The sequence below is a fragment of the Nilaparvata lugens genome, chromosome 12, assembly GCF_014356525.2.
Source record: "Nilaparvata lugens isolate BPH chromosome 12, ASM1435652v1, whole genome shotgun sequence".
NCBI classification, from domain to species: Eukaryota; Metazoa; Arthropoda; class Insecta; order Hemiptera; family Delphacidae; genus Nilaparvata; species Nilaparvata lugens.
Window position 1 is genome coordinate 28397014 of NC_052515.1, and position 16122 is coordinate 28413135.

The following is a 16122-nucleotide window of genomic DNA, read 5'->3' on the forward strand; positions in this document are numbered from 1 at the left end:
GGATTGTTTTATTGTGATAAATTACAATTTGAAGAAATTTTGGATATTTGTAATGGTGGAGATAATTTTGAAAATGTTTTTATCCTGTGAAAATTGAGTTTCAACCTTCTTTAATCTCAAAATTGTTCCAGCAATCAGTTTTTTACTTAAATATGTGTAACGCTAGTTCGCCTCCATGGTGCACATTGGGTAACGCTAAATAGGCTAGCATATAATGGCGGTCAGACGAACTTATGTTCTCCTGGCCAAAAACTAAACAAAATCTTGAGGAAATTGAAAATTATAGTTTATAATTATGTAGACATTTAAGACTCAAAAGCTTTATATGTGTTGTGTATCTGCCATAAGCTAAATAAATAAATAATAAATTACTGAAAGCTAAAAAATGAATTTCTAAATATGAGAAAATGTCAGCTAATCTTTCTGAATACTGTTCAATTTACATTTATTGTACCCATGAAATTTGTGAGCTTCAAGAGAGATTTTCAATGTCATGACACCCATAAATAATAATTTGCAACCAATATTTCTCAAAATGCGCTTCCACGACTCTACATTTCATGAAATCTATTCAATTTACAGGTAGTATTCATAAAATTAGTAGGTTTCAAATACACTCTACATGTCTTGACATCTATTCAATTTACAAGTAGTATTCATAAAATTTTTAGGTTTCAAATGGACTATACATGTCATGACATCTATAAACTATATTCTGGAACCAATATCCCTCAAAATGCGCTCCCTAGCATGTGAGGGCATAAAGCTCAACTACCGTACTATATTATGTGAAATTGATAGTCAATTACTGGTGGAGAGTTCTTCACTACTAAAGTATAAGTTATGGTACAATACTATCATGGTACTAAAGTAATAGTACGGTACTAAATGACAGTTTAAGGCAGCCACATGCATCATGCAATGCAGTCAACGGTATAAAATTTGAGAGCATTGTTTTATGACGTAGGTACTGTTATTCTATTGAGCGAACATATGTGCGCAAGAATGGAAAATAATTTGTTTTTTTCTATTCTTGAACACACATGTTAGTTATGTATTGTTTGTATAGGATGCTACTGTTGAAAATGTTGTATCTACTGTTCGATTGAGTGAATAGAGTTGAAATCAATGAATTCTAATAGGTGAATACTTATCGATAAAAAAGTATTTAGAGATTACAGATGTAGAAAAATGAGATACAATATCCATTCAAATTCTGATTCATTGATTGAAAATGATTATCAAACAAAATTTAAAAAATCAAGATACAGATGGAAATTGCTGAGATATTGCATTTATTTAAATGCTAATGAATTGATAATTAAATAAAAAGACTAAGAAATTTTCAAAAACCACAGATAGTTAGAAAGTTATCAGATAGTTATATTGATAGCTAGAAAGACCGGTTTCGGTTGTTACACCATTGTCAATCTCTGATAAACTTTGTCAAAAACCATAGATTTATTGATAGCTAGGAAGGCCGGTTTCGGTTGTTACACCATTGTCAATCTCTGATAAACTTTGTCAAAAACCATAGATTGATTGATAGCTAGAAAGACCGGTTTCGGTTGTTACACCATTGTCAATCTCTGATAAACTTTGTAGAAAACCATAGATTTATTGATAGCTAGAAAGACCGGTTTCGGTTGTTACACCATTGTCAATCTCTGATAAACTTTGTTAAAAACCATAGATTTATTGATAGCTAGAAAGACCGGTTTCGGTTGTTACACCATTGTCAATCTCTGATAAACTTTGCCAAAAACCATAGATTTATTGATAGTTAGAAAGACCGGTTTCGGTTGTTACACCATTGTCAATCTCTGATAAACTTTGTCAAAAACCATAGATTTATTGATAGTTAGAAAGACCGGTTTCGGTTGTTACACCATTGTCAATCTCTGATAAACTTTGTCAAAAACCATAGATTTATTGATAGTTAGAAGACCGGTTTCGGTTGTTACAACATTGTCAATCTCTGATAACCGAAGCCGGTCTTTATAACCATCAATAAATCTGTGGTTTTTGACAAAGTTTATCAGAGATTGACAATGGTGTAACAACGAAACCGGTCTTTCTAACTATCAATAAATCTGTGGTTTTCGACAATTTCTTAGTCTTTTTATTTAATGTGAATAATTACCACAATATCAACTTCTCAACTACACAAAAAGTGGAAGAATTGATAATTATTATTAAACGAAATTCCAATTTAGCAATTCGAATTTCCTTCTAGCTGTTTACCCTGTTGTCAATATTTGCAGTAGCAGAAGTTTTCGGGGTGATTTACAGCATTTAATTTGGAATTTGGTTTAATAATAATTGAAAATTCAAGATCTCATAATTTCACCCAAGTAGGAGTCAATGGCTACGTGGATATTCAAATAAACAAACAACTGAAAGAGGTATATCAATTGAAAGATTTTTAAAGGGAAATCATAATATTCGAGTGAAAATTAAGAGCTAAATAATTTAAGAATAGATTTTCAAATGGGGAACGTTAATATTCATGTGGAGACAACTAAATCGAGAAGAGGTATTTTATAACTTTGATGGAGAAACATAAGAAAAATAAGAAATACAATTGCATAAGGGTGAAATATGAATAAATGAAACATATACGAGTACATAAATAGTGGATCTACTCAGTATAACGTATCCTGTATTAACGGTAGGCCTATTTATTTTAAAAGCATTTGAATAGATTGACAACATCAACGTTTTATTCTTTCAATTATCATACAAGCCACAGATGAAAATTACTGAGATATTGCAATTATTCAAATGCTAATGAATTGATAATTATTATTAAACGAAGATCCAAATTAAATGCTGCAAATCACCCTGAAGACTTCTGCAACTGCAAATATTGACAACAGGGTAAACAGCTAGATGGAAATTCGATAAGCGCTACTATTCAAAAATTCTTTGTCAGTTCCCGGGCTGACAAATAATTTTTGAATAGTAGCGCTCATCGAATTTCCATCCAGCTGTTTACCCTGTTGTCAATATTTGCAGTTGTAGAAGTCTTCGGGGTGATTTACAGCATTTAATTTGGATCCTAGTTTAATAATAATTATATTATCATACAAGCAATAAACATTTTTAATATCTGGAGTATTGAATACAAATCGATATCCCGACAACTAGTTGACCGAGCGAAGTGAGGTCTAAGATTCAAGTCGCCGGTTTGGCATTTGTTTAAATGTTAAAATGTTTAAATGTTTATATGTTGCACATTTACGGCGAAACGCGGTAATAGATTGTCATGAAATTTGACAGGTATGTTCCTTTTTTAATTGCGCGTCGACATACAAGGTTTTTAGAAATTTTGCATTTCAAGGATAATATAAAAGGAAAAAGGAGCCTCCCCCATACGCCAATATTAGAGTAAAAATCAGACTATAGAATTATTCATCATAAATCAGCTGACAAGTGATTACACAGATGTGTGGAGAAGCCAGTCTATTGCTGTATTTCCATAAGGTCTATAGTTTCAATCAGGTACTTGTGGATGAGAATACTGCGTGAGGTCTACTGTTCACAGAACTACTAGTAAAGGTGAGCCGATGACATATTTTGACAAGAAATCAATAACAACAGAACCACCTCTCAGATTTGCATCAAGTTCAGCAGTACCTAAGCACTATTCAAATAGCAATAATATTGTTACCTTGCCGACGAGACTATGCTATATTGATTTTATCGATTAGATCACTAGCAACTCTATTATTGTAATTGTAAGAGATGGCAAACGATGAAAAATTATGTAAAGAAATGCAAATAGAAGAAAGTGGGTGTAGAGCATAATGGAGTTGAAGCTACAATAAGAGTGAGAGAGTGCGTATATGAGAAGTTGAGAAGAAGGAGAATTGGGAGAATGAGGAAGAGGATAGGAGAAAATAAGGAAGAGAATAGAATGTGGAGAGCAGTGAGTGGGAGAAGGAGAAGAAGAGTAAGTACGAAGGGTAAGAGTAAGGAAGTAAGTAAGTAAGAAAATTGTGAAGAAGTAGGAGGAGGAGGGAGAAGTAGAATGAATGGTGGTTGAGGAGGAGGAGGAGAAGGAGAAGAAGAAGAAGAGCAGAAACAAAGGTGGAGGCGTTTGTTATTGCCTACTCTTTTATCACCAGCCTGCACCTTTTTTCTTCATTATGTTTCACAAACTAAAGTACTATATTATTCATTATTTTTTATTAGTAGGCGTACAGAAAACAATAGGCAGTGATGTACTTGGAAGAGGATGGAATTAGAGAGAAATATTTGACCGAGCGAAGTGAGGTCTAAGATTCAAGTCGACGGTATGCATTTCTCTTTATGTTTTATATGTTTTATGTTTATATGTTCCGCATTTACGGCGAAACGCGGTAATAGATTTTCATGTAATTTGACAGGTACGTTCCTTTTTAAATTGCGCGTCGACGTATATACAAGGATTTTGGAAATTTTGCATTTCAAGGATAATATAAAAGGAAAAGGGGCCTCCTTCATACGCCAATATTAGAGTAAAAATCAGACTATAAAATTATTCATCATAAATCAGCTGTCGAGTGTATTATAAATTGCATGCAATGCCCCTTCAATTCAATATCTCAACGTAACTTAGTAAAAAAACAGCTGTTGTGTGGACTATTAATTGCATGCAGTGAGGCATGCAATTGATAACTTGAAGTAGCATAGTATTTTCTCCCGACTTTTCTCTGCTTTCAACTCGGTAAGCTTTTGATGATAGTAGCATAGCTTTTTACATCAAATTATTAGCATTGTCGATACCAAACCAAACAACCATTAGTCGTTTATACACCGATATCTCGCCGACACGACAGGACAGGACAGAATTTACTCTGATGGACAGTATCAGAGGAGACTGTGGTTTATAACTGCGCGAGGTCTACTGTTCACAGAACTACTAGTATTATGAAAATGGAAATGGAGAGAAATGCTTAAGAAATGACGTAGATATTATAATAGTGATGGATTAGATTAACCTTCAAACTATTCACGTATTGAGAAAAGTAGGCTTCATATAAATTATTGTTTATTTAATGAGTTCATTGATAGATTAAACATATAGATTCAATGGACCTTTAGATTTGATAAGTGTAATAGAAACCAGGCCCATAACAGATATACTCGTAATTTGTTGATTGATGATCATCTATAATATAATAATATAAAGGCAAGAATTGACTTATATACGTACTGGATAGAAAATTCACGAATTACGCATCATCATGTCTGAACTACTGGACTGATTAACTTGAATTTTTTTAAGATTTTTAAAAATTCGCCTGAGTCACTGTCGATGTTGTAGAACTGCTCCGTAATGAAATAAAAACACACATATGTTGTCAAATTCTACAGTTTTATTTGGTACAGGATCATAGTTTCGTGACCAAACCGTAGAAATAAAACTGTAGAATTTGACGATATATGAGTGTTTATATTTCATTAAAGATTTTTAATTTACCGAGGATGGTTATAGGCGTATTTTAAATTCTTCAAGATTTCTTCACGTCAAATTTTAAGTTTGTCAAGTTTTTAATTAAACCCTTGCGGAGCACGGGTTACTAGTACATGTTACATAGCTCTTCCCCAGTGATAGAAACAACTCATAATTTTGGACACTCTTTTATAATCTTTGAAAAAAAAAAATTTTGTGCTTGAGCCTGTTGTGTTTTGTGTGTTATGCACTTGATGTATTAAATTCAATATTTTCAAGTTTGAATCACAGTTTGGTGCAATATTTTCATTATTTCAATCTAATTGAATTCTAAATTTTGGTTTGTATATTTCTGGACTCAAAATTTCATTCAGAGTGAAGCAACATAACCTACGTCTAAAGATGCGTACAGATTTACGCGCCGCGAACATGAGCAATTCACTTTTAATCAGCTGATGCCAAGCTTTTTATATCTGTATCTTACCGTTTCTGTAAAAATACAGATATAGTCAGCTGATTAAAAGTGAATTGCTCATGTTCGCGGCGCGTATATCTGTACGCACCTTTAGACATACTTCCATCAAAATTCGGAAGGGAACATTTTTGGGCTAGGCCTGTTGGTTCTTTTCTGATCATATATTTGATTTGTGTATTATGAAATGTGAATAAATAAATGGATGAATAAAAAACAATTATAGAAGTTTATAAAACAGAGAGTGAACTATATAACTTTGGAGAAAAAAAAGACGCTTCACTCACAAGGCTACTTTTTAACAAATTAATAAAAACAATATAAAAAACCTTGTAGTAATCTTTATTTTTCAAAAACTTTAAAATAGTTCAACAACTAGTTTCGACCCTAAACCTTTTCGACCCTTAGAGTCGAAACTAGTTGTTGGTTGAACTATTTCAAAGTTCTTAAAAAATAATGGGTACTACAAGATTTTTATATTGTTTTTAATAACTTTGGAGAGATAAAAGAAGAATGTCTTCAGGAGTACATACAACTGAAAGTGAACTATTTACTTTGGAGAGATATAACTTTATACAAAACTCACAGAATATATTTATTCAAACGGCATCCGGTAGAGGGAGGAAAATAGAGTTATGATAATAGTTATTCGAATAAATTCCATCCAATTTTCGGTAATCGATTACATCCAACCCCCACAAGCTGACGAGTTCAAGGTCACCCCTCAAAAAACAGCCCTCCGTTTAGAAGCAGCCCTTACCACCATCAAGCGGTTTTGAGTGCTCTCCTACTCTCTCTTCCTTTCTCTCACTCTTTCTTGCTCACCAGGGCACCAGGCACCCTTGTCTGAAGAAGAATGACCTTGAAAATCGATTGAGAGGAGGAGAAGAAGACGAAGAAGTAGAAGAAGAGGTGGTAAAGAAGTGGAAGGGAATTGCGAAGGTGGAGGAGAAGGAGGAGGTGGAGGAGAGGAGAAGGAGATGGAGAAGGAGGAGTTGGAGGAGGAGAGAAGGAGGATAAGGAGACGGTGGAGGAGAAAGTAAAGTAAAAGGAGTTAGAGGAAGAGCAGGAGGAGGAAGAGGAGGTGGATGAGGAGGAGAAGAAGGTGGAGGAGGAGGAGGATGATGTCGACCAGGAGGTGGAGAAGATGAAGAAGAAGTGGGAGGAAGTGGAGGAGAAAGAAGAAGAGGAGAGGGGAGAGAGGAAAGTAATTGAAGCTACCCTCTTTTTGTGAACCCTAACGAGACAATTTAATGTCTCTTTTATTGTGTACTTCACAATAGCTATCTTTAATCATTTCAATTCCTTAATAATTCAATGTTACTTAATTATAACATGGAGAAAAATAGCATAATCCATCATAAGCTTAATATACTATTTTTTCTCTATGAAGATACTCAAATATCTATGCAATACATCGTAATCTGGGGCCTGTTTCATGAAAATTAGTTCCGAAGTTCAGGAACAGCTTATTCTAGATATGCTCATCTCTCAACAGAAGAGTACTGTTCTATCTTTTTGAAGGGCATTCTTGAAAAAAGTGTTTTAATGCTCGTTTAAACTGACCGCGATCAACTATCTTGAGTTAGCTACTTAACATAGTGTTGACCCAGGATCAAATGTATGGTTTGCTTTTAGATTGGCCACAGCACAATCACATAGATACGGCCACCTCGTCTTCCGGAGGAGACGATAAGCCGTCGGTCCCGACTACCTAAAAAGTAGCCATCTCCCATCATTATCCCTCATTACCCACGCACAAGACTATGCACGAGGGCATCACCCTCAGTATTTAAAAAAAGAAGCCCAGCTTAAAAAATTTGTTTTTAAGCTATTTAAAGGCGTACTGTGGACTTTGATACTGGGATATCTTTATAGATCGTAGAACTCAGGCTATTCATTCATTCATTATGTATATAAATACTATAATCATAATACAATTATGACATTGGAGGAAAAACTAGGCTGAGCCTGTACTATTTCTCTCCAAAAATTTTGATAAAATGTTAATGTTGTCCAAAAGATAAGGTTATGTGATCGCACACTGCTTCGTTACTTTATTTTCGGTCCAGGAATGATGATTTGAATTTTGAAGGTAGATTATAATCCAAATGAATCACAGAATATATCACATAAATTAAAAACTTTAAAAATATTGCACTTATACTATACAATTATGCTATACATGGATTCTAACTATGAATATGTAATACCATAGAGGAAAGATAGCATAAGAAGATATCCCATGGTATAGGAACTTTATGTTCCAAATTCAAGCCGATTTCTTGTTAACTAAAGCCGAATACTGTCGGCTACTGTCTATTATTACTGGTTTGTTGGGGTGATAGTGTTGTAAGAACGGCACAATATTAGAGACTACCAGCGTCACATAGCTTCATGAAAAATAACTACTTGGACTATCAGCTTGAGTTGACATTGAATATTGGGACATAAACGCCCTATAACATGGGATATGTTCATGTGCTATCCTTCCTCTATGGTCATATTCCATATCTTAATGAAAGAATATTTATTTTATTTATTTATTTATTTATATTTTCTACAAAGAAACACTAATTGGGAGAGAAAACTAAGGATACTCCTTGTACTATTTCTCTCGCAAATTTAGATAGGTAACATTACAAAAGTCCAAAATAGGGTTATGATTTCACTTTACTAAAATTTAGTCCATTCTCACTCAAAAACAACGAAAACTAAGATTTTTAAATTTTGACGGCTGAAAACAGAATAAAAAACAAAAATATCACACTCAAATCACCATTAATTGGAAAATTTTCGAGTAATTTTACAAAATTTAGAGCCAGAAAAAACACAACTAACTAATAATATCTACAACTCTTTATCTTCAATGGAAGCTATCATATGAATAACATTATATGATGACGAATTTTCCCTTTACTCCACTTGAAAATTATAGTTTGAAATATACAAATATACAATATGTATTTGTATGAATGTTCAGACTTCTCGACTCTTAATCTAAACCCAATCTCAGATTTCTCCAATACATATTTGATCAGTAATTGCTTCTAATCTTAGAAAACTATATTAATATATCTTGTATAAATAGTAGACAAGGGCAAGGAGTAGAGGTCTGACTCTCGAAGAAGTAGAGTCTTGACTCCAAATCATCTTCTAGCAGAATCTAGCATTGGAGATACTCCACCAGAAGGCTTAGAGAAAAGATAGCATAAGAAGTTATCACATGGTTTAGGTCTATTATGTTCCAAATTTCAAGGCGATTTTTATTAACTCTAGCCGATTACGGTTCACTACTGTCTATTATTACTGTATTGGCCGGGTGAGAGTGTAGGAACGGCACAGTATGAAAGACTACCTTCGTCACATAAGTTACATTCACGAAAAATAACTACTAGGACTATCGGCTTGAGTTAACAGTGAAATTGGAACATGAACTATAGAATAACTTCTCAAGCTATTTTTTCCCTATGCAGGAGGACAACGATTCATAGGCCTGACAAAATTTTTTGAAAGATTTGAATACCAATAAGTAAATTTTTAATACTTGAAAACACGTACAAATTATCTGATATTAATTTCTTAATTAAAAATTAATAAAAGTTAAGAAAAAATCTTAATTTCTTAAGCCGCGCTTACACCAAAATTTTTAACAAAATGTTAATAACTTAATCCTTATAGATTTTATCAGATTGAACGGAACTTGTCAAACACATATGTTCATCATGTGTATGATAAGTTATGTTCAATCTCATAGAATCTATAAGGATTGGTGTAAACGCAGCTTTACTATATTTTTCTAAGTATTGGGTTAAAACTGAAGAAGAATTCTATTTGAATTTACGATTACTCAAATGCAGAGTTCTTTTCGATTCTGTAGGAACAACTCGTTCAATTGAAATGTTAGATTTTTATTCGAGTATTGATGTTACAAACCGAAATTTATTGAATAATTAAGAGTTCAATTCTATCTATTTTTATATTTGTTCAAAACTGTGTAAAAAAACTTCTGGTAAGAGAAGGAAAGTAAGCTGAAAACCCTATGAACTTCAACAGTTGTCGAGTTGACAGTAAATCTGGGTTTACACCAAAGTTATCAGCAAAATGTTAATAGCTTAATCCTTATAGATTCTATTAGATTGAACGGAACTTGACAAACACCATATGTTCATCATGTGTATGATAAGTTATGTTCAATCTAATCGAATCTATAAGGATTAAGTTATTGACATTTTGTTAATAACTTTTGTTAATTAACTTATTAACATTTCGTTAATAACTTTGGTGTTAACGCAGCTAAAGATCGTCAATAATAAGTTTATATTTCAGTTGACAGAAGAAACACGTTAATATCCTTGACTTGTATCTCAAACGAAGATACGGGCCAGAAACCCGTATAAAAACTACGAAATACATCGGTTAAGAAATTGCTACAATTGTGCTTCAATGATTGCCTATATTCATCCTTCTCTAAAACTGGAACCACCAATTACCCTTATAAAATGAATTAGCATACATCTGTCATACCGTCAATAGTTCAAACTTTTTCCGTTGAAGAAGATTCTTCTTTTCAACTACTCAACAATATGTTATCGTTCTATAAATTGGAGAATCCTGATTAGGAACTATACTACAGGAAAGGTTCTAACAAAAATAACACATTCTCCAATATTCTTGATATTTTGTAGTTATCTTGTGATTATTTCCGTAACTATGGTAATTTCGTGCTCGGTATATATACTGTAAAAATGGAAAATAAATTGATTGATTTGATTTATCCTCCCAAACTGATCTATTCATGAATATATCTTCAACCAATATTTGTAATTGTATCTATTGCGTTGTCTAATGTCTATGAATAAATAAATAAATAAATACTCAATGCAGATACCGATTTGCCGTGATTTAGAACTCAATATACCGGTGTAACACAAATATTCACATCGCGGATCATAATGGATCTCGAACCTCGCATCTCAAATCAATAATATTTTCAACTCCTTTTTCCGTTGGAGAACTACTTTGTCCAAGGATATAGGAACAAGAAATACAGTCCAAAATACTCTGAGAAGCATCTAGAATGCTGCAACCGGCAACCCCTCTTTTATCATGCTGATGAGTAAGTCACACCTGCTTGAAATTGTAAAGGGAGTTCCACATAGGCCTACAAAGGGTTTTGTACTGACCCTTTTGTTAGTTGTGTGTCAGTAACCTGGATATTACTTCTACAGAAAATAGAATAGGGTTTTTATGTACTCTAAAAATTATTACGTTGAGTACTTTTAAGATTTAGATTTAGATTAAGATTTTTTTAAGAATAAACGTTGATTTAGATTGATGTACAGAATGACTGTACATTATTCTACATAAATATGATTTGAAATTACAGTAAATTATTAAATATTATACAACCTAAACATAGTAATTTATTGTGGGTTGACAGACTCGTGGCAGGGTTGTAAATTTCTATTTGGAATTCATAAATTTTGTAATATATTAATCAATTCACAAATACGTTAAATATCCTATTTATCAATGAAATGACCATCAATGATAGATGAGAAATTAATGTCCTACAATAAGGGCCAAGTATTAAAACTTGATTAATATTTTTGTTCCTTGTGAATCAATAAAAATTAGGAATTGACTTTTATATGTTCAGTGAAAAGGCTATTCAAATATTAGTTTATCATAGCACAGTTGATACAACGGACATGGAGAACCCAGTTCGAGGGTGGGTTCTAAGATATTAAGTTTGTAAAGTCCTTTCTAGTTGTATTAAGACCCACCTCTACTGATAATCATCCCTTAAATTAATCACATATTCTCAGATTAAAGAGAATTTCATGAGTCTTAATTTTACAGTGAATAAGTATACCAATATTGTGTGATTAAAGGTGATTTTATCATTATTTTAAATTTTATCAAATTCCATACTATTATAACTCATACCTACTATATACGTTTCCAACCCTGTAATTCAACCGAACCACGACCCCTAGTTCTCACGAATTTTTTACGTATGTGGATAGTCTCTCCATTTCTTATACAGTTCAACATTTTTTTATAAGTATATAAGAATGAGAAGCTTCAATCCACAGTTTTGCCCCAGCAATCTACGGTGATATTATGCAAAATGGCAAAATCAAAAATTCAACAACATTATGAAATTCTTATGAGCATTCAAATTTGTAGTCTCTCCCAACTCATAAAACGATTTAAATAAATTTATAAATAATAGATCTACCTTATTTTCATGAAAATATATAAGTGGGAATAGGTTACAAAATAATAATATAGAAAACCTACAATTACCCTTTGTTTAACCTAAAAACAAGATTATGTTAATGTTGAAATTGATAAGATTTTGATAATATTTACCTAGATTTTGTGTTATCCAGCATGCAGAAGTCACCAGCCATCACCTCAGCAGGCCACACATGAAATTAGAAAACCCTGATAACAGCTGCTTGAATTTTATTCAATCGATTGTTGAATTAGTTACGCCGGACTGGTAAAAAGGAACATGTCAAGACACGCACTGAAAGGAACAGTTTGAAAACGGGAGCGAGCGCAGAAATGCTCGACTGCACTCTACAAGCAGACGACTGCGACTGACTGAACTCCGGCCGCGAGTCAGCCGGTGAAAATTGATAGTTCCGATTTTCGCCGCTAGGCGCGCCACTTTACGGACCGCGACGGGTTTTGATGGACGATCGATAGAGACTGGCGTCAGAGATCGCACATTGACGTCGGCAGCTAGACGCTGTCGATTGAGAGTTTTAGAACTATTTGAATATTTTCTCTATTTAAATAAAGAACCGATTTTATTGGGCTTTTAACTAGTTTTTAATAGAGGCCTGACTAGAAGAACTATCGTAGAAAATAATGTTTTTTTTTTTTGCTGAGGGTGATGAGCCTTCATGAGCTCCAGACTTGTGCATGGGTAGTAGGATGATTACCTATATTTATTGACGTCTGCAGCTACATTAAATAGATGCCCGACTACATTGGAGAAAATTCTGTTTAATTTTCTTTTGCTGAGGGTGATTCCCACATGAGCTCGAGACTTGTGCATGGCTGTTTATTTTCTGAGTGTGATGCCCACATGAGCTCCAGACTTGTGCATGAGTGATTGGAAAGATCATTATATTAATTGACGTCTGCAGCTACATTGACGATTAAATAGATGCCTTACTACTTGAACTATTGGATAAAATTCTGTTTATTTTTTGTTGATGGTGATTCCCACATGAGCTCGAGACTTGTGCATGGGTGATTGGAAGGATGATGATAAGAGACTGTGTACTTACAGGTTTGGATGCGTTCCGAACCTCCGGGAAGCTTTATGTTATAGATTATTGTTAAAGATGGAAGGTGAAAAGAGTTATTTATAATTTCTAAAATGAATAAACTTTTGCCATGTTTATCCTCACAATAGATTGATAGACAACCATGAGACAAAGTTGGGACTTGAACGTGCTCTCTCAGCAACCAAAAACGATTTGTAAAAGATAAATTTGTAGAAATACGAGTTTTAAAATCCGGATAATCGGCTAGTGAAATAAATAAATGAACTCTCTTTTGCTAATAACGAGAGGCAACAGAGTTATAAAGTAATCGTATCATTCTAGATAATTGAAAGTTTTGTTTGATGGGCAAATTAGTGTCAAAGTATAAAGAATTAGAAAATGAGAATAAGAGCCAGTATTGAAGAAAAACTTTGTGTAAATGAAACTAAAAATATACACTCTTCATCTACGAGTTCTTAAATATGTTTCTTAGCAGACACGTTTCTTCTAAAATTTGATAATAATCGTTGATAATTCAAGATTATATCAAGAATACAGTATTTGAGGAAATACATGTTTCTGATAATATTGAATGGAAATTCTGTTTTAAGTGATAATATTTAATGAAGATTTATTTACTGTTATAATCAAACATAATTTTCGAATAGTGAACGTGAATGAAACGAATAATGGAATTGCACAACTGCATGTTAAATTTTAATCATAATTAAATACCACAAGAACCTATATCAAAGAAGTCTTGTTTTAAAAAAGGTTTCTCTGATTGGTTCATATAGCACTTTATTTTATTTTTATTGTATAAAACACTATAATCATAATATAATGATGATATATTTATAGTAATCATGAATAAAATTTAACAGGCTTTTGTACAACCGGAGCTCAGCATCAATTTTAGTATAATTATGAATCACGCTGTCAGTTTAGAGTGAATCTCCCTATATCCCCCTTCACCACCTGGTTGTTACGCAATTCTGGGAAAAGTCTCCCTACCCACCCCACTTTTCACAACCCTCCCCAACCTGTTGCATCACGATGAGTATGCCGGAAAATCCCAGAGACGTAGAATGAGTCATCAAGTGGATTTTCCCTGCCCGAAGCTTAGTTTTCCACAGAGATGTTATGACTCATGCTGATGTATCCATTCAATTATATGATCAAAATGGTTGATTGTATCATAATAAAAATTATAATCAAGTACCCTTTATTTTATTATAACACTTATAACTTCATAATAAAACTTGAAAAGTAATAAACATGACCTATTTTTGAACAATTTCTATTTCAAATTTGGGAAAGGAACAGTTTTGGGCTTTAAGCCTGTTGTTCCCTCCCCAATCATTCATAGTTGAGAATTATATTGTATCTATCAATGTATAAATAAATAAATTAATAATAGTGCCTGAAAAGCAGTCGTTAGGTCATGTCAGAGGCCCTGAAATTGATCAGTTGCGACCTGAAAACTCTGACACCAGACCTGAGCCAGCCAGGTCACTCGATATTATTATTATATTCATAATAGTTATAGCATGATAATAGCTTCTTACTTTCCTTGCCCTATTACCATAGGTAAGGAAAGTATTGCTTTCCGAAAAAAATTAAGGTACTCCAATTTCTAAATTTCTATACGTTTCAAGGTCCCCTGAGTCCAAAAAAGTGGTTTTTGGTTATTGGTCTGTATGTGTGTGTGTGTGTGTGTGTGTGTGTGTGTGTGTATGTGCGTCTGTGTACACGATATCTCATCTTCCAATTAACGGAATGACTTGAAATTTGGAACGTAAGGTACTTACAATATAAGGATCCGACAAGAACAATTTCGATGAAATGCGATTCAAGATGGCGGCTAAAATGGCGGAAATGTTGTCAAAAACAGGGTTTTTCGCGATTTTCTCGAAAATGGCTCCAACGATTTTGATTAAAGTTATACCTGAAATAGTCATCGATAAGCTCTATCAACTGCCACAAGTCCCATATCTGTAAAAATTCCAGGAGCTCCGTCCCATCTATGCAAAGTTTGATTTTAGATTCGCAATTATCAGGCTTCAGATACAATTTAAACAAAAAATTTCGAGTGGAATAGATTGAGCATGAGAATCTGTACAATTAATGTTTAGTAACATTTTCACCTAAAATTAAAAATAAGCTCGAAATTCGAGAAAATGTGATTATCCAATTGCAAACTGTTGATTCTATTAAATGATTCACTATGAAGAGATAGCAGACCTCGTGTGCCTCCAGCGTTATTGACCTGTCACCAGCTGGCTCGAACTTTAATAGTAGACTTGAGATGCGCGGGAACACTAGCGTCAGGTGATCAATTTTCATAACGGCAAGGAAAGTTGTATGAGTGCGCCACACCACATTTTTATAATTTTATTATAACTTGATGATAGTTTCTATTGTATTTAAATTATCAGTAGACCTAAAAAGAAATGTAAATATAGTTGATTTTATGTAGAAAATTGTTGATAGTTTGTGTATAGTGGTTCACTATCCACAAACTAGTCCGATTACTGCATAATAATTTGGTTGATTAACCACCAAAATTATTAATCAATCAATAATATATTAATGTCATAAAACACTAAGTGTTTTGACAAACGTCAAAGATACAAGTAAAATAAAAACGTTAAATAATATCAACGTTAACCAATCAGAAACAAAATATTCTTTAATAATGCATGATAATTTGGTTGATTAACCACCAAAATTATTAATCAATCAATAATCTATTAATGTCATAAAAGACAAAGTGTTGTAACAAACGTCAAAGATACAAATAAAATATAAACGTTAAATAATATCAACGTTAACCAATCAGAAACAAAATATTCTTTAATTAATGCATGATAATTTGGTTGATTAACCACCAAAATTATTAATCAATCAATAATCTA

General features: G+C 33.1%; 1 protein-coding gene across 1 annotated transcript in view; it reads right to left on the reverse strand.

Moving 5' to 3' along the window:
- Positions 1–12515, reverse strand: part of LOC111048756 (growth arrest-specific protein 2) — a gene marked incomplete in the record, with an annotated part of 128547 nt that extends 116032 nt beyond the window's left edge. Inside the window, 1 exon segment of the mRNA XM_039439296.1 lies at positions 12294–12515.
- Positions 12516–16122: the final 3607 nt, after the last annotated feature.